This window comes from Anastrepha ludens, chromosome 2 (assembly GCF_028408465.1).
Source record: "Anastrepha ludens isolate Willacy chromosome 2, idAnaLude1.1, whole genome shotgun sequence".
Classification (NCBI taxonomy): Eukaryota; Metazoa; Arthropoda; class Insecta; order Diptera; family Tephritidae; genus Anastrepha; species Anastrepha ludens.
In genome coordinates, this window is record NC_071498.1 from 165,066,344 (window position 1) to 165,086,754 (window position 20,411).

The following is a 20,411-nucleotide window of genomic DNA, read 5'->3' on the forward strand; positions in this document are numbered from 1 at the left end:
ATTAATAGTAAATATGTTTTTAATTTTTTTTTATCTTAGTTTTAAAAATGGCCAAAATTAAGGCGTCTAGACCAGAATAACCCCTTAAATCTATAGAGATGTAGCTCATAGTATCATAGTTGAAATCATTGTATTTCGTATCTAGCCGCGAGCAAAGCAAACATAGTTATATGCAATTATACGGTTAGCAAATGTGAAAATTTAATTTTACTTTTAATAGTTGCAGGCGATATGCAATTTGAGATACAAACAACAGTTGAGGAAATCTTTTTTCGAGCAAGAAATTAAATTTTATGAACTTTAATTACACAGGCCGATAAAATTTAACCAACATTCAGACCCAGAAACCAGACTATATATTTCCGAAGGTTTATGATGCGCTGAATCCAAATCTGGCCTCAGAATTGCTCTATTAGTTTGAGTTTTCGAGATATCCTAACCTAAAAGTGCAAAAAACCCCATTTTTGCCCATATTTGAGGTTATGTAGCCTTGCAGATGTTTTCTTTCACCAAAATTAAAGGATGGCATCTTTAAATACAATCCTTCTTTTTTCAAATGGCGTTTTGTTTGCTCAAATATCATTTTTTTTCGCAGAGATATCGCATTTTGAAATTTTCATGTTTCGAAATTTTCCTACACCTGAAAATCGATTAAGATAACATAGACATGATATAGTCGCTTACTAATTTTCTTGGGTTTGAGGGCCTGAAATATATGGATTAATAGTATGTAAATTTGGAGTTTGTGGGAAAGCCTGCTTGCGGTTATGTGGGTTAGCCTGCTCGCGGTATGATAGGGGTGGTTTCTAGGGGTTAGGGCTGTGTGTGACTCGGTACCCAAAGGTTAGATAGTGTAGGGATGTGGTGAGTCAGCACACTTATGGTGTGAGACAAAATTTTAAGAAAAATAAGACTCAATTCAAGAAAATTAGTAATCGACTATATCATGTCTATGTTATCTTAATCGATTTTCAGGTGTAGGAAAATTTCGAAACATGAAAATTTCAAAATGCGATATCTCTGCGAAAAAAAATGATATTTGAGCAAACAAAACGCCATTTGAAAAAAGAAGGATTGTATTTAAAGATGCCATCCTTTAATTTTGGTGAAAGAAAACATCTGCAAGGCTACATAACCTCAAATATGGGCAAAAATGGGGTTTTTTGCACTTTTAGGTTAGGATATCTCGAAAACTCAAACTAATAAATTAATTTTAGTTATCAATCCGAATTTTGCATGGACAGAGAAGCAGATATTAGTTTAAATTATTTCGGATACTTTTCCTTGTAGACTAGTGTTATTTAAATAATAAATCAAATGAAAATACATGGAACAGAGATTGGAAAATCAAAATTCAATATATATAGAATAAATGACCCAGATGCGATGCAATCGGAAATATGCAAATTATTCAATATTTAAATATTAAATGTAAAATAATAATATTTTGATACCAAATGAGGTTTCAGACAAAGCGATCTCTTTAACCTGATACTTGAGAAGTAAGTACTATAGTAACAATGACGCTATTGTTTCTGCCGTTTTCAATAATGATTTGTTGTTTTTTTTTTTTTTGTTTTTTTGTTGGGACAACTAGCAAGTACAGTGCTCAGATAAGATTAAGTTCATTGCAATTGTGTTCCCTTTTTCACGTTTTTTAAATCTACCCGACCTTCGAAAAAATCTAAGTAGATCTGGTGGTGCCAAGGAGGCAAAGTGGTCGCTTATTAAAACATCAGTGCCAAGGATCTCAAGCCTGATTCGAGCGAAGGCTAGGCAGACGCACAGAAAGTGGTCCGCCGTCTCATCCTACTCTCCACATACTGGGCAGAGTGCATTGTCTGAGTTGCCTACCTTTTCCATGTATTTCGCTCATAGAAAGTGGCTCGTCATCAACTAGTTGCCTACGGTCCCTTCTGCTTAATGACAGGAGGATCTGCGACAGTCGATCGGACATGACAGGCAACATTGGTTTTGTCCATCTACAGCCACGCTCAGCCTGCCAAGCTCGCTTGTAAGTTCAATAGTGATAGAGAAGCGAGCTGAACAAAGGCAAAATAAAGTAGCTCCTGTCATCACATAACAATCCCATCACTTTTGACACTCATAAATTCAGAAAAGTCTAACACTTCGCTTAATTAGAAACCAGCTCCAAAACCGATGATAACATTAGCCTGAAATTCCACAGAGAATTACCTACAAGTGCTACTTTGAACTAAGTAGGCAATTGAGCCGTAAAATCTTCTCTCGACGAACAAAATTTTCACTTTATAAGCCTTTCATCACGACTGTTTTATTGTATGGCGCAGTAGCTTGGACGATAACAAAACCTGGCCCGACGGCTCTGGGAATGTTCGAGAAAAATGTTAAGCAGAGGATTTCTGGGAATATCAAAGGTGATGGCACGATAAGCTATATGAGATGTACGGAGGCATTGACATAGTACAATGAATTATGATTCAGCGGCTCCGATGGTCAGGCCATATCGGACGAGTGGGCACAAACGGACCAGCTCTGAAAGTGTTCGATACGATGTGTGAGGGTAGTAGCAGATGAAAGGGAAGGTCTCTTCTGCGTTGGAAGGAGCAAACTTAGAATGACTTGGCATCACTTGTTGTGTCTAATTAGCATCGATTAGCACGTGAAGCAAACGATTTGCACATTTTGCACTTCGCTTAGGTGAATACTTATCGAAGCAACTTCGGAAATACGGCGATAAATCACAACTTCCAGCAAACGCAGAAAATCCAATGTGTTAATTGAAATTAAAACGCAGTGTAAATGAACACAACGCCCAATTTTGTGAAATCATCGTAAAAACTGCCACTACATCATTTTTAATGGAAGTCGGTATTGTCCCACCTCTTCGTTTGAGTGCTTGGGCGTCCGATTCAAATGAAGTAACCCTTTAATATTCATACAAAGTCACTTCCCCGTGCACTAAAATATTCCTTTTTCCTTCGACATTCCATTTCCTTCTTGTTTGCTTGTATTTGTCATACCTGCTGCTATCTGCCTGTCATAGAGGGGAGAGGGTGGCCAGAAAAAAGTGAATCGTCATCATGGCAACTGCCTTTTAATGAACTTTCTTACGTTTCTTGCCTTTTAATGAATTTACGTGGAATGAAGACTGAAACCACCCTTCCTAATAGAAACTGGGTGGTTAAGGTATTCTAAAAACAAAAACAAAAACAAAAACAAATGAACTAAATAATACTCGCTTAAGTTTACAAAAGGGCTGTGAAGAGAGAGATTTTGTTTGTACGAAATTCAGAAGTTTCATAATATTTGAACTAAATTAATTTCTATTTAACCAAAAACTGGAGATTTTAATCAATTGTAAAATAAATTTTGTAATGGGGAAGAGCAAAACAAATTTTTTGGAGTTTGACTATCACTCATATATATAAACTTTTGTAATATAGTTGATTTGTTTGCTGCGGCCATCTTAGCCGAATATGGTAGGTTGGTGCGTGTTAACTAGAAACTACGCCATTAATAAAAATGGAACGATACTCGCTTAAACAACGCATTGAAATTAATAAATTCACTTTAAAGTGGCGAAAATTTAGCAGAGACGGTTCGTAAGACTCGAACCTCTTTGGGTCATCGTGAAGCACCTTGTCGGACCGCAATGCAGGTGAAAAAATTCGAACTGCTGGGACAAGTTAGTGATGTGAAGCATAAAACCCGTGCACGTCGCTCAAGAACAGCCGAAAGTATTGCTGTTGTAGCCGAAAGTGTTGAAGAAAACCCAGGTTTGTCCATTCCTCGTCGTTCTTTGGAATTAGGCATTCCACAAACGTCATTACAACGTATTTTGCATAAAGATTTGGGTCTTAAGCCGTATAAAGTCCAGTTAACACAAGAACTCAAGCCGGCCGATCATCAACAATGCCATGTCTTTGCCGATTGCCTCGTTGAAATGGAAACGACATGAACATTTTTATAGTTTCCTCAGTTTTTCAGTTTTTCTCGTTTATTGTATTCGTATAGGGTGGGCCATGTAAAATTTGCTTTTTGAATCGGCTATAAAAAAAACTAATAAATATTTTTTCAAACTTTTTTTTATTTTGAAGATTGAACATTGTCATTTATGAATAAAAAATAGTATCGCTCAAATGACTGCCGCGACTGGCTTTACAGTAGGCCATTTGATCAACCCAATTTTTAAGCACATTTTCGATTGTTTCGGCTCCAATTTCATGAATGGCAACTTCGATTTCGTGTTTTAAAGCATCAATCGTCCCTGGATGGTTCGCATAGCATTGGTCCTTAACGGCTCCCCACAAAAAATAGTCCAACGGGCGTAAATCACAGCTCCGAGGCGGCCAATTGATATCGGAATTTCGGTTGATTACTCGGTTTTCAAAAACGGTAGCCAAAAGTTCGAGTGTAACTTTGGCAGTGTGACAAGTTGCACCGTCCTGTTGAAACCAAATGCCGTCCATGTCATCCTCTTCAATTTTTGGAAACAAAAACTCGTTGAGCATGTCACGGTAACGCTCGCCATTTACTGTAACCGCGAAAGAAGAAGAAGACTCATCACTTTGGAAATAGGTTTTCAATATTTCCCAATTTTGTTCAAGTAAATGTCAAACCTTTAACACGTTGGCTGCCACGTCGCAGTTTTCGTGCGACACCTAAATGTTACCCTGAGGCTACGTCGCACATTTTCGTGCGACCCCTAAATGTTACCCTGAGGCCACGTCGCACATTTTCGTGCGACACGTAAATGTTACCCTGAGGCCACGTCAAACATTTTTGTACATATTAATATGGAATTTTACATAGAATTTGGATTCTCTAGCCTGTGGTAAACATTTTGGTGTATTTCCCATGGCCGTTGTGTATTTTTAATGGTATTTTTTTGGATAATAAAAAAGTTGTAAATTAAAATTTGTCTTTTTATTAATTCTTTTAAAAATTAATTCATTTATGAACAAAACAAATATAGAAATATATATGTATGTAAATTCAAATGGAAATCAGTAGAAAAACAATAAACTTATAATTAAAAATTCAATTTTTTAATGGAGATCAGTGCAAAAATTAATTTTTCTGGTGGGAATATTTAGGAAAACATTCTACACATAATTGCGGTTTATTGGGCAGTAGTTGGTGGTCCTTTTCAAGCTCTTTCTGGCTGTTACTCTATCAACAGATTTTTTTGACATGGCATAACACAATACACAAGCACGCCTTATTGTTTTCCCGTTGTCGTCCTTTCTTTTTTCTATAAAATGTTTTCCTTTTGTTATGGGTTCTGGAGACATGAAGTCCAACAAAGCATTTGAAGTCTCCTGTGGGAACTTGGTTATTGAAATTTGCTTGTTTGTAGCCTTTTTATATATTATAAAGGCATTTATGACAGACATTCCTAGTAACAGTTCAAAAGCCACGTAACACCTTTTCTGAGAGTGGTGGCGTAGGCGGTCATTTGATCGGATATACATATCAACTCTTAATTTGGCTTTGTTGTAATCAATAACAGCAAGAGGTTTTTCAAACGCTCGTTGCCTTCGCTTCCTGGTAGAAAACTAAGTAAAATAAACTAAAAATATCAAATACAACTCGAAAACTACAAAAATTACTGTCGCACATTTTCGTGCGACGTGGCCCCACAACATGTTTTATGATCTCCCAGGCCATGTCGCACGAAAATGTGCGACACAAAAAAACCATTATGACTGCAAAATTTGCGACCAAAATAAAGTCGCGAGTAGTCAAAACTTATTTTTAGGCACTAAGAAACAAAAAAGAACATAAATAAGTTGTTGGCCTCAGGTGACCAAAATTCTTAAATGACACTGCTACTGAACGATCAAAATTCTAAAAAGGCTTTGGCAGCCAACGTGTTAAGTAAATTATGAACACATTTGACATGTCATTTGTGTTACCATTCTCAAAAAAATAGGTGGTTCAAAAAGCAAACGCTATATGGCTTCTCGAGGCGTGTCCGAGAAATTGTTTCTTGTTGTTTGAAGCTTTTAGAAAATGTAACCACGCATGGCCTATATGAAAATAGAAATTTGAAATTGGCTTTAATGTGGCTTAAAGTTGGCCAGTCCCCCAAAAACGTCGGTGAAAAGATAGACCATAAATTTTTATATTCTAGGCACTCTTATCTACCAAATGATGCCAATTTTGAAACTATCGAGAGTACTATGAAAAAAAAAAGATTTAGAATTTTAAATCACTTAATTTATTGCACTCAAGGGGAACATAACAGACTTTCGATGTATAGTTCTAACACTTACTTATTTAATAAATCCAGACCCATCATTTTAAAAGAATTAGAGATATGATTGATTTATTACCTCCACTACATCATGACTATTTTCGAAATATATATAGTAAAAATATATTATAGTAAATAATTTTGGTTGAATAGTAAATGTGGAAATATGAGTACCCGGAAGAAGGGACTGACAGTCCAGACTTAAATCACTTGATCGTGGTCACCATATCATACTGACGGTTCAAATATGGACAATGCCACTGGATCGCGAGTATACTCGGACCAATTATTCTTAAATTGCTCACCTTAGACTCTTATACTGGTGTCAGCATCTGAGCTCCAAGCGTCTATCCAAGCTGAGATCAACGCTATAGACAAAGCAGCAGAAATGGCAAGCCCTACCATTTTAGTTGATAGTCAAGCAGCGATCGAGCCACTAGCATCAACGCATATCAATTCAAGATGTGTTAAAGAATGCAGGAGGTTGCTCTCGCTTATCCAACAACAAATCACCACACTTTGTTGAGTTCCCAGCCACTCTGGAGTGGAGGGAATTGAAAGATATATACGGCCAAGGACTGTCACTCCAGCAGCATTCCCCGTCGGTAAGTATGGGGAATGTTTATGTTGCTACAACAACAAGAGGCGAGAAAAGACGAGAACTTCCTTTACAACATTGTAACTGGTGATGAAACGTGGTTGGTTTCCAAAATGAACCAGAAACTAAGCGTCAAAGTGCCGAATGGAAGGCCCCGAACGAGCCACCAACCAAAAAATCGTGTTTGGAGAAGTCAAAAATCAAGTCGATGCTCATTTGTTTTTACGATTTCAAGGGAATTGTCCACAAGGAGTTCGTGTCAACGGGTCAAACCGTCAAAGCAATTTTCTATTTTGGCGTTTTCGTCCTATACACCGCCCTGAATACCGCGAAGGAGGAAGCTGGCGCTTGTTGCATGATGATGCACCATCTCATCAATCCACACTTGTGACTGATGTTTTGACTAGAAATCGAAACCTTCAATAACTCACCGTATTCGCCTGATATGGCTCACTGTGACTTCTATCTATTCGGAAAATTGCATTTGGGTATCAAAGGAAAACGCTTTGCGTCCGTAGAGGCCATACAAAAGGCTTGTATCGACATCCTGAAGGACATTCCGGGTTTCATTCAGTGACCTGAAACACTATTTCGAAAAGCCTTTAGATCACGAAAAGCAGAGTATCGAGCCCAGAGAACCATGTGGTATATATAAATAAACTCGAAGTTATCAGAGCGAAGCACATGTCGTTTGTATTTTAGCTCAGTCTTGTTTATTTTGGGCTTTACAGGGTCTCCGAAACTGAATCTTGAAAGGACAAAATGTATACTTGGATTCAACGGATCAACCAGCGTCCTCACGGCGTCCCCACTATAACATAGGCACCCTAGTCTGTAGAATGGGTATAACTCGCATTGACTTCTGCTGAAGTTGTGGAGATGAACAAGAAATTGAGTCGATACAACACCTCCTCTGTAACTTCACCTCCTATGGATTAGTTACAGATCTTGAAAAGTTCTAAGAGCCTTAAGTAACTTATTTAGGGTATGAAAATCAAATGCAGGTATCACAATGGACCTTAGGGCAAGCCGGCTAAACTAACCTTACCTAAATGTTGAAATAAAGCGTTTTTATCTATACTAATATTATAAAGAGGAAAACTTTGTTTGTTTGTTTGTTTGTTTGTAACGAATAGGCTCAAAAACTACTGGACCGATTTTAAAAATTCTTTCACCATTAGAAAACTACATTATCCAGGAGTAACATTTTTGGTAAAAAATTTTGTGAAAATATTCTCTTTGTTATTCTTCAAAAACACACCGTCTCAGATTCTTTTTTTATTTTTGCCATTGACAGCTGAGACTATGCTCAGTAATTTCTAAATGTTCCATAATGCCATTTCCATAAATTTTCCAGTTGTATTAAAATGTGTACAGCAAACCATGAAAGTTCAGTGCAAAATACAACCATTGCGCGGTTGTGCGCTACCTTTATCTATACTAATATTATAAAGAGGAAAACTTTGTTTGTTTGTTTGTTTGTAACGAATAGGCTCAAAAACTACTGGACCGATTTTAAAAATTCTTTCACCATTAGAAAACTACATTATCCAGGAGTAACATGGATTACATTTTATTTTGGAAAAAAATAGGGTTCCTTAAGATATTTGGATTTTTCGGACCCAAACTGAAAAAAATCTTATATATAAAATAAAGTCAACTTTTTGTGTGTGTTCGCTAACCGGCCGTGTCTGCACCGAATTAAACCAAACTTACACACATTGTTAAGAAGGTATTGAAGATGGTTTCCGTATAGTTTGGCTACCTACTGGTGGATAGGGCTCGAGATATAGGTCAAAACGTGGACCCGGGTAACCTTCGGATGTGTATGTACAATATGGGTATCAAATTGAAGCTGTTGGTGAATGCTTTAGTACAGAGTATTTTTCATGCCGCTCCATGACTGGGGTCTCGAGATATAGGTCAAAACGTGGACCCGGGTAACCTTTGGTTGTGTATGTACAATATGGGTATCAAATGAAAGCTGTTGATAAGTGCTTTAATACGGGGTAATTTTCTTACCTATTGATGACTAGGGTCTGGAAATATATGCCAAAACGTGGACCCGCCGTGTCTTTGAACCGAATTAAACCAAACTTACACACATTGTTAAGTAGGTATTGAAGATGGTTTCCGTATAGTTTGGGTACCTATTGGTAGATATGGTCTCGAGATATAGGTCAAAACGTGGACCCGGGTAACCTTCGGATGTGCATGTACAATATGGGTATCAAATGGAAGCTGTTGGTGAATGCTTTAGTTCAGAGTATTTCCATCCGTTCCGTGACTAGGGTCTCGAGATAGAGACCAAAACGTGGACCCTAGAATGTGTTTGTACAATATGGATATCAAATGAAAGCTGTTGATAAGTGTTTTAATACGGGGTAATTTTCATACCTATTGATGACTAGGGTCTCGAAATATATGCCAAAACGTGGACCCGCCGTGTCTTTGAACCGAATTAAACCAAACTTACACACATTGTTAAGGAGGTATTGAAGATGGTTTCCGTATGGTTTGGATACCTATTGGTGGATAGGGTCTCGAGATATAGGTCAAAACGTGGACCCGGGTAACCTTTGGTTGTGTATGTACAATATGGGTATCAAATGAAAGCTGTTGATAAGTGCTTTAATACGGGGTAATTTTCATACCTATTGATGACTAGGGTCTCGAAATATATGCCAAAACGTGGACCCGCCGTGTCTTTGCACCGAATTAAACCAAACTTACGCACATTGTTAAGTAAGTATTGAAAATGGGTTTCGTAAAGTTTGATTGTAATTCGGAGCACTGGCAACGGGTACAGCGTTCTTTTGAACCAGCCATAATGTCGCTTACTTTTTTAACGCTTGGGGCGGAACTGAACTGTCAAATTGACAGTGTGAGTTACAATGGGTCTATATTTCTTTCTGATTTGGATGCCATAAGGAAAAAACGTAAGTGCAACATGTAAAAATTGTTTGTGAATTTTTTTGGAGTGGATTTTGGAACAGTGAATAATTTCTTACGAAATTTGAGAATTTAATGTGAAATCCGAATGAAATTATGTGTTCGTGAAAAAAAAAATTTTTTCGTTTTTTTTTTTTGAAAAATATAAATGGATAATGGTTAAAAAAGCTCCAATGCTTAATAGAACATATAAATTGAAACGAAAAATGCATGGATGATCAGGAAAAAAGACGATTGTTTCTTAGTTATTCATATGCGTTGATTTGAAATTTAGAAACAATCTTCTTTTTTCCTGATTTTCAATTTATATTTTATATTTACTCAAAAACAAATAGAAAAACAAAAAAAATTGTTTATGCCAAAGCGCTTGAATAAAGAATAAAGAAATAAATAATATGAAAACCATATATTTTCTGTTCTAAACCATATCTATTCTATTTTAGTGTGCCCAGCGAAGGGGGAGGGGTTTGCTAGTTTTTTTATATTTTATTGTTGAAGTATTTACAAAAAGAAATTAATAAAAATAAATTGGTTTGTTTCGATTGAGATTTTATAGTAAATATTTGATGAATCTAAGAATTTTCAATTTTTGCTGACCTTCAAAGTGTCAGAAGTCAGTAAAGGTAGAAAGTAGAAAAGTAGAAGAAGTCATTAAAAGTAGAAGCTTATTCTAATCACATTAAAAAACTGACTCCATTATATATTTAAATCAATTTAATGTTTAAAAATAAAAGACTAGTGCAAAGCATCTATACAAATTTTTCAAATCATTCAAGAAAACGGCTTTCAAGCTATCAAAGAAAACGACTCATATGTTTCTATCTCTACGAATAAAATACCTCACACTTTCAGAATGCACGAAATGAGTATTAAGCGAATGTAAGTGGGGATGTAGTCAATCACCTACTTTCCTTAGTCCATTATGAACTACTTCATCAACTGGTGTAACACTGATGTATGGGCTATTACTGTGACGTTAACTGCTGATGCAGAGGTAAACTGATTTGGTATCGTAAGCTGATGCAGAAATTGAAGGTTGCTATTTGGTGGGACTTTGCCTTGTTTCGAGTAAAAATACCAGCTGCTTCAACTACAAAATGGTAGAAAGTTAGCTCATAACTACTAAATTTGCCTGCAGCAGTATGCCAACTTGTTAGAATATTGCTCATATTCTTGTGCTTGTACTCCAGTAACTTTTTTCGGTTTGGTTGATCAACACTCGACTGCTCGCCGATTGTTGTCCGAGTCTCTATGTCATTAGCTGGCACCAAGCCAAGAAACCAAGCAAACAAAGAGGAGATGTGTAAGTAGGCAAACAATTCAACTGAGACAAGCAGCCACTGAGGCACATATGCACATACATAAGGTGTGTGCAGCTGAGTTAAGCGGAAGGCAGCTGAAGATAAAAGGAGTAATAATCTAAAGAAAATATCAACACTTCAAAGCCTTTAGAGGAATGTTTAGGTTCGCCTACGTTTCGCTGTCTGTAAATATTTGTAATCAAGAAATTTCCTCAAAGACGGACTAAACTGAGGACGTGCTAAGGATATTGCGAAGAAGACGAAGAAGAGAAAAGAAATTGAAACAATAAACGTACAGCAGGGCAGCAGAAGCAAATGTGTTTGTTGCTCTGAGCAAGTGCCATAGAGGTGATGAGCACAAGAACGTTGGTACAGCTGCGGTTTAAGAAAGTTTACGTTAAGCTTAGGATTACAAGGGCAGATGGTTTATGCGGGTTGAGAAGTTGGTTTTGAAGACGCGCATACACAGTGCGGTGTACAGGATTGTGCTAAGTCTTGAATTTTATATCTTAAATTTAAGCAGATTAGAAAAAGGTTAATAACTCAGAGACTTTCACACCTTTCAATTGATGCTCAGGATGGCAATATAAAGGGAAAGTTTTTATGCAATAAGGAAAGTTTACGAGAATTCCCAGAATACACATTTTAAAAATAATTGTTTCACCTAAATAAACACAGGAATTCTTTAGGGTACTTTTGCAGACAGATTTAATTTAGCAGAACCAGCGACGGTGATGTGTTGACACTAACAAAGCTTTGGCTTACGATATCCCTCATCAAACAACCTTAAAAATGCTTAAGTCAGGCCCTATGGAAGGACAATTTTTGGGTAATTTGAGTAGTGAAGTAATTGCTCAAAGAATTCAGAACTGTAAGAGTTTTTCATAAAAAAGAGGAGGGCGCAAAATATATACAAGGGAGATGGAGAAAACTGTTCCATTCGCATTCCATCATGGTTTTGTGACTTATTTTCAATGACTGATTTTGACCAGTACAGTTTTTCGAGCAATCACTGCGCTCGGACTATACTTTTTCCAACCGTATTTCAGAAAAACGAAAATGTATTTCAGAAACTTGCGATAAGTACTTTTAATGAAAATCAACAGAGTTCGCTGGAGAGTAGGCGAAGGCGCCTCTGCAGAGCTTGACAAATTTGGAAAGTAATCTGAAAAAATGTAATTATTGTGCGTGACAATTAACCCTTCCGTGCGTGGCTAGAATAATTTGTTTATAAGGCCTTAGTTGCAAAAAATAAAACAGTTAATATGCTATTATCCCATTGAGTGGACAGGTAGTGGTAAAAATTCGCTTGCAGTACCTCGAGGACTATCACACATGGACATTCAATCATCTTAGATTCCTACACGGATATACCCAGTGACTGTGACTATCACCCTCCCATAATTTGCTTCGAAAGGACTTTCCTAATGAAAATTCCTTCTAGACTGGAATGGATTGAAGAAGATCCAACAGCCAACACACCCGTCAAGATCTACACGGACGGATCTAAAATGGACACAGGTGTAGGTTCAGGATTATATTGCGAAGAGCTTTCTATCAGTAAATCCTTTAAGCTTCCAGATCTCTGTAGTGTTTTGCAAGCGGAAATAAACGCTATTCATGAGGGTTTAAAATGGTTACAGATCAACAGAATATCATCAACGGATATCTGCATTCTATCAGACAGCCAAGCTGCCCTACGGGCCCTCGATGCATTCCCCATAACATCAAGGAGTGTCTTACGTTATCGCCAATCTCTTGACCAAGCAATATAGTATAATTTTATGCTGGGTTCCAGGCCACAGAGATATACCAGGGAACTGTAGGGCAGACCAACTTGCAAGAGAAGGTACCTGTATGTCAGACATAAATAATTTTATGGAGATACCTCTCTCAACTTGTAAGCTTCTTATTAAGGACTTGTAAGCTTCTTCTAATCAGTTCTACAAATCAAAGATGTATTAGCGCTAACACCTGTGAAATTGCTAGGCAAACATGGCCAAGGCTAAACTTACGTCTGTCCAAGAGTATTATGCATAAAACTGAGTAGACTTCAAATCAGGACCTTAGTAGGGGCCCTCACAGGACATTGCCTTATAGGAAATCATGCAAGGAGATTAGGCGTTTACACGCGTGATTTCTGTCGTAGCTGCAGAAATGAGGAGGAGTTGGAAATCATTCAACAGCTTTTGTGCACATGCCCAGCTCTAGTCAGTAGCAGGAAGCGATTTTTAAAATCCTACTTCTTAACGAATATAGATAATCTATACATTTTAGGTATTAACAACCTTTTACGCTTTGTCAAAAGCTCAGGATGGTTCAATATGGAGAGGGAAATGTAGCCCAGACCCCGCGGCTCACAAAGGACCCATTTCGTGGTCTAAGTGACACATTTGCTGCTAGAGATTGTGTTTGCGCTATTTATTTATTTATTTATTGATTTAATAATCTAAAACCCATTCAGCCTAGATCAACTTACAGGATACACCTGTTCAAAATATAATAACACTTTAATTTCCTTTTTTAACATTTTATTAGTTAAGAAAACATTTTCTGAGTTTTTCTGGAAGTTGGCCATTTGGAAAAAGTATAGTACAGTTCGGTGCTGTACAAAGTTCTAGTATCACATAAATAATTCCTAAACACACTTTAATCTCCCAAAAAATATGCTTCTGTAGCAACTACTGGAAATTGCTTTGATATTGGATAGCGGCTGTCGATGTTGTAGTATCCTGCCAAATGAGAGTGAGAGATTTGTTAAGTTGCTTGATAGGGCGAGGCTACTCAAGTAAAACAAGTATTTTGGGTATTGTCGCAATTTGTTTTTTGAAAGTTTGTTTACGAGTATAATAAAAAGTCAACTGAAAGAAATTTGGAAACATTTTATAATATTGAGAAAATTTTGATAGAATTCTCTAAAGTGAAATATCTTAGATTCCTTTCACCATTTTTGTACTTTCTTTTTTGGTTTTAAGAAAAAAAAAATTTGTTTTTTTTAGAAAATATTTGAATTTTACAATATTAAACTTTTTTCATTTTTAATTTAAAAAAATTAATATTTTTTTAAACAAAAAAAAAATTTTCCACTAAAAAAAACGAAATTTTCTTGTTGGATAATTTTTCCAAAAAAAACAAAAAAAATAAATTTTCAACAAAATTTTTTTTTTTTTTTTTTTTCAAAAATTGTGTGTGAAATAAGTTCCCAGATATAAATATTATTCCCCTGTGTTCCTTTAAAAATTTAACTTTTGAAGTATAAGAACACCTTGAAAGAAAAAAAACTCACAAAAAAAATCTTTATTTTTATTTTTATAATTACTTAACCTTCTTCTTATGTTGATTTTGTACAACCACTTAAGAAGCGTCGGAGTCATTTTTTTTCACAAGAATTGATAGCAGCTTGGATGTCAATAAAGATGTGTTTTCCTATGGCATTGAATCGTATCAGCGCTGTATAGCTGAATGGCTTAGTTCGTGACTACTATTCGGAAGTGCACAGGTTCGAAACCTCATATACAACCATTTGCCATTCGAAGGCGGCATACTATTGTAGGTCCCATTTGTGGAAAACGTTAAGACGCATACCACAAATAGGAGGAGGAGCTCAGTTAAACACCTAATAAAAGAAGTAAGCGCCAAATATATATAAGTATGCATATATGGAATTGTTACACATTTTACCAGGAATTCGACATTTGAGATAAGCATCAACTAGGCCTAACTTAGACTTCTGTAATTATGCTTGCGAAGATAAAATTATTTGCCTCTGTGTTCCAAACGTACACCTTCATTAACCATTCCATGAAGCGTATGCCTGTCTGTGTGAGGACGAATGAAACCGCTTTTAAAAAATCCATAGAATCTCCCCACATGTCTCCAGGTAGTGGAACTATTTTAGTTTTGTATTCGTAGAAAATATTAAAAGACAGTAGTGGCAGGTTATAGGCAGGTTAACGAGTAACGTAACTGACCTAATTATAATACGTTCAAATAGGTCCATATGCGTCGGTTTGATTATCCAGAACACCAAACTTACTTTGCAGGTATTGAGAAGCGGAAAACATTCTATATTCAGCTGAAGGCATTCGAAGTTTAACGAAAATTCAAGTGAATGTAGGTAAAACACACAGGTGTTACGAGAATAAATAAAAAATATAGCGAGATTTACTCTACTGACATTAGAAAATTTTACAATATTTACTTATTCTGATATGAGTAGTTATAAATCGACTACATTTTCCTTAAACCCACCTTCGACAGGCTGTTCAAGACTAGCGTCCTATCAAGAAAAGACTGGGAAAGTCTAAGTCTATGGAGAAGAGCGAAAATAAATTTCTTCATGGTTGGATCCAAGCTAAGAAATAAAGTAGACTATGAAGTTTTTTCAATATAATTAGGACTAGAATTATCTGCCCGACTTCCGGACTACAGTGGCGTCTACCAAGCAGAACAGCCACGCTGCCATCAAATCAATGGAGATAGTTGCACTAAGATCAATGGTTGCTCAGGAATACCTGTCAGCTCTAAATGATATTAGTTCCGTCTTCAAGGTCAGTCTTGTATGGGTCCCGGGACATAGAGATATTGAAGGAAATCGTAAGACCGATAAGCTAGGCAGAAAGGGTATTAATCTTCCACTGCTTAAAAGCCGAGGCAATAGTGGAACTCATATGGCAATTTAAAAAAAAATAGTATTCTCCAGGAGGCCAATAGGTCATGAAGAGTAGAAAATATTTGTACTACAACCAAGTCAATTTGGCTGCAAATAGGAAGGAAAGGCACGAAGGTCGTGTCTTGTGTCATTGGCTGTTAGGCAGCCACCTTCTAGGCCATCTTCATGACTAATGCAAAAGTTGTAGAGACGTGGAAGAGGAAGAAATTGTAGAACACTTCGTCTGTAATTGCTCAGTCTTAGCCAGGAGTACAGTAAGATTGTTAAAAAAATACCATTTTGACTCTCTTACGGACTATCCGCTGTTGGAATAAAACTTATTCTACGCTTCATAAAGTAGTCTAACTGGTATCATGAAAAGTAAACAGTTAGGTTCCCGTGTTACACAGTGGTGCCAGAACGGACTTCCATAGATTAAGGTAAGTTGGCTACTCTAAACTGACAGCAAAAAAAGCCTAGCCTAACCCTACTTATTTTGCTAAATCTTTTCCATTCGCTTCAAAAGACAATTACGTTAACTTGTTCTTGATTTCTCAAAAAAGTTGTTAGACTAGAGTTTCGAAACAACCTTAAATTCACGCAGCGATTTATATTGATGTTCCTTCTGTGGACTCAAAGTTATGGTTTTAATCTACAGGAAATCTGGAAATCACAAGTCAGTAGTACATCAGTGGGTGAACTATCATACGTCGATTGCTAAATTTGTTGACTAAGCGCTCAAGAAGAATGAAGCCAGAAGATTTACATTGGATCACGATAGTCCATTACTGGTCAAGCTTCTCTTCAAAGTTATCGAGTGGGATTTTTGTTGTTGTTCTATAAATAAAATATAAGTTTACGTATTTTCCGAAGATGGTCTTTTCCGAAGAATTTTATAAGCAATTTTTTCTTAGCAGAAATGCATATGAAATTTGGTCTTTAACTGCTGAGTGGGACCACTGATTGAAAATAAATGTTTGGAGAGGGGATCAGAAAAAGATAAATTTATCGAGCTTACATCAAATGGGCAAAAAAAAGACTTTTACCTGTGTAAAATACATAGGAAATTCCAGCACCATTTTAAAATTCTTTGACTTGTTTTTAATACATTTAATTTTGGAAAAATTTAGGAGCCGGCCCTTGCAGCCAATGTTCGGTACTTAAATTTGTTTTGGACCCCCCTAATGTATAAATGTTTGTTGGAAACAACTTTTGTCTGCACGCACGAGCCGTCTGGTAAGGTGAATGCTGACTAAATGAGCAAACGAGTTGGAAACTCTTAAGCAACCAAGGTGAGCACCATTTACACGCTCAAAGGATAACTGTAATAATATGCAAGTTTACGTAGGCCACACACACAAGCGATTTGCCTGCAAGGGATTAGCAGCCGATGGGTCAACATACATAACCATACACTTATACTTATATATATTTACATATACACAAAGGTCCATACACACACACCAATGCAGGTATTTAAATCGGAAAACATGTTTATGTAGTTGTGCGTTTAATTTCGACCCCAGCGCACAAATCTGCGTCGATTTAATCACTTATTAAACCATTTTCATCACTAAATTCTCTAGAGGCTCAGACTAACTTGTTTGAAGTTCCGTTGTTGTGTGAAATTTGGTGGCTGTCTTTACCGGGTAATGTCTGTTTGATGTCCATGCGGTAAGGCTTAAGGTTGCTTTAAGTCCTTTTTTCAGAAACTGTCCCAATTATTGAGATGGAATCACCTTCGTACATTCTATTCAGCTGCTCTGCTCTCATCAGGCAAAGGTTTAGACATATGGGCTCTGACTTTTTCGCTTATATCTGCGTATATTGCGGATTTCAATATCATTCACCTCATGAATTTCGTCAGAAGCATTGAAGCTGTTAATACGACGGTAAATCGTCACTGTTGGCCGTCATCCTTTAATCCAAAGCCTATTCTTTTTGTCTTCCAACTGTTTGGTTCCTTCCCTTCATGAATGCCTAATAGTTGGGAGCGTCGAGGTATTAACCTCGGATGAAGGTTGTCGAGCAACACTTTGTGCTACAGCAGAAATATTCTCAAGAGAACGTCTAGCTTTTGATTTTGAATGTCAACTCATTCGGATGATGGAAATGTAAGAAATGGCAAGAAATGAGATCTTCAACCAAAGCAAGCCATGGCCCTATACAGCCATTATAAGATCGATACTAATATATGCGGAACTAGTTTGGTGGCCCGGTATAGAACAGAAGTACATCCAAATCGAGCTGAACAAGGTAGAAAAATCAGCGTGTATCCTAACCACAGGAGCGCTTAGCACCAGCCCTACTGAAGCGCTCAACGTACTGATACATCTTGCAACTCGAGATTCTGAAACATAGTAAGCTGGACAATAAAACCTTACGATTACAGCAATATTCTCTTACAGGAAGCCTCACTGTTCAACACCAAATCAGACTTTACTATTCCCGACCTTAATTTAAGGAAAGATTTTACAGTAAGCTTTCCACCGAGAGCCGAATGAGGGGAAGGGGAGGTGATTGGTAGATTCAGCATCAAAATCTGCACTGATGGTTCTAAAATGAACTGTGGTGTGGAAGCTGGCCTCTATTCAGAGCCACTCAAAATATCCAAATCAATTCTACTTCCTGACTATAGCAGCGTTTTTCAGGCTGAACTAAATTATTAGCAATCAGAGAAGCATGCAAATCACTAAAACCCCACAAAGAAATTGGTTCAAGAGTAGTTATCTTTTCAGACAGTCAAGCAGCTATCAAGCCTTAGATTCTACTTCGATTTCATCCAAACTAGTTTTACAATGTAGAGAGGAACTAGAATTGCTTCGTCATTGGCTTCAAATTACTCTGATATGTATTTCCGCTCATAGGAACATACATAAAAGAATACTAAAAAAATGAAAAAAAATATATTTTTGCATTATTTTGTATTATTTTTTCGCCGGCTTTCCAAAAGTGCTAAAAACTGTTTTTACTCCAAAATGTTTAACAAAAAAAAAAAAAATAATTTAAAGAAAAATTTATTTAAAAACAAAATTTATTTAAAAAAATGTACGATTTTATCATAAAAACTAAAAAAAAAATATTTTGCAGTTTTTTGCACTGATTTTTTGCCGATTTTTCAAAAGTGATAAAATTTATTTGTCCTCAAAAAACAATTACCAAAAAAAATCATTATTTAAAAATTGAAAAACAAAAATTCATGAAAAGACAAAAAAATAAAAAAAACATTTATTTGAAAAAATGTACTATTTTATCCTCTAAAATTATTTATGCAGTTTTCTTCAAAGAATTTTGGTCAGTTTCTCAAAAGAGATAAAAACCATTTATGCTAAAAAATAAATGAAAAATTATTTTTGCATTTTTTATCATTTTCAAAAGTGATAAAAACTATTTTTCCTCAGAAATTTTTATTATAAAAAAACTATTTTTGTATTATTTTGCTCTAATTTTTCTCCGGTTTTTCAAAAGTGCTAAAAACTAATTTTACTCAAAAATTTTTAACAAAAAAAATTTATTTTTCAAAATAAAATTTTTTTTTATGAAAAGAAACAAAAAAATTTTTTGGATAAAATTTACTATTTTTTTCTTTATTTTGTACAAGAAAGAAATTATCTTTGCATTATTTTGTATTGATTTTTTGCCGGTTTTTTTCAAAATTGATAAGATCTATTTCCTCAAAATTTTGTAACAAAAAAAAAAAATGGTTTAAAACACAAACATTTTGGTTGGAAATTTTAAATTAATTAAAAATGATCTTTTTGAAAATTTTTTTTATGAAAAGAGTAAAATTAAAAAAAAAAACACTTATTTGAGAAAAATGTACTATTTTACGGTAAAAAATTAAAAAAAAAAATATTTTTGCATTAGTTTGCACTAATTTTTTGCCGACTTTTCAAAAGTGATAAAAAGTACTTTTCCTCAAAAAGTTTTAAGAAAACCAAATTAATTTTTCAAAAAAATTATTTCAAAAAATAATTTTTTTTATGAAAAGACTAAAAAATGAAAAAAAGCATTTATTTGAAAACATTAACTATTTTATCCTAAAAAATTCCAAAAAAAAAAAAATTGAATGTTGAAAATTTCTCGAAATGTTTTTAAACCAAATTTTTGTAAGTATTTAAACAAATGAACTAATTTCCAGAAAGATTTACGACAACAACCATGTAGTTGGATCACTTGACATGTATTCGCTCATATGCTTAAAAATTTTCTAAGGCACCTGCATACACTTTCCACCAAATTTGCTTTAATGGAAGGGCAAAAAGAGTATGCGAATGAACTTTTGCCATTGCTTTACTGTGTATACCGTCAATACTTTATATCAGCTATTTTTAATATCGCCGTGAAGTGAAACGGAAAAGGTAAACAGTGTCAATAAATATGAACTCAGCAACAACAGTGTGAGTTTGCAGCTAAAGCAGCTCATGCGGCGCATTTGATGCCATTTCGATCACTCGGCTGCTTGGCAAGATAGCTAAGGTGCAAAGCAGAGTGGCAGAGTGGCAGCATGGATAGACAGTGGATGGGCCGCATGTAAGAGCATGGTGCTGCATGTTAAAACACACATTTGTACCTACATACATATGTATGTACATGCATACACAGGAGCTTAACATATCGTTGAGTTATACTTTCATATGCAAAAACAGCAGCACTCATACACATACA

The 20,411-nt window shown here is 35.8% G+C and overlaps 1 protein-coding gene across 1 annotated transcript in view; it reads right to left on the reverse strand.

Annotated features, from left to right (window-relative positions):
- The window catches only part of LOC128855591 (dopamine receptor 1), a 188,498-nt gene that overhangs the window by 76,640 nt on the left and 91,447 nt on the right, over positions 1–20,411 (reverse strand). The gene's annotated exons all lie outside the window — the stretch shown is intronic.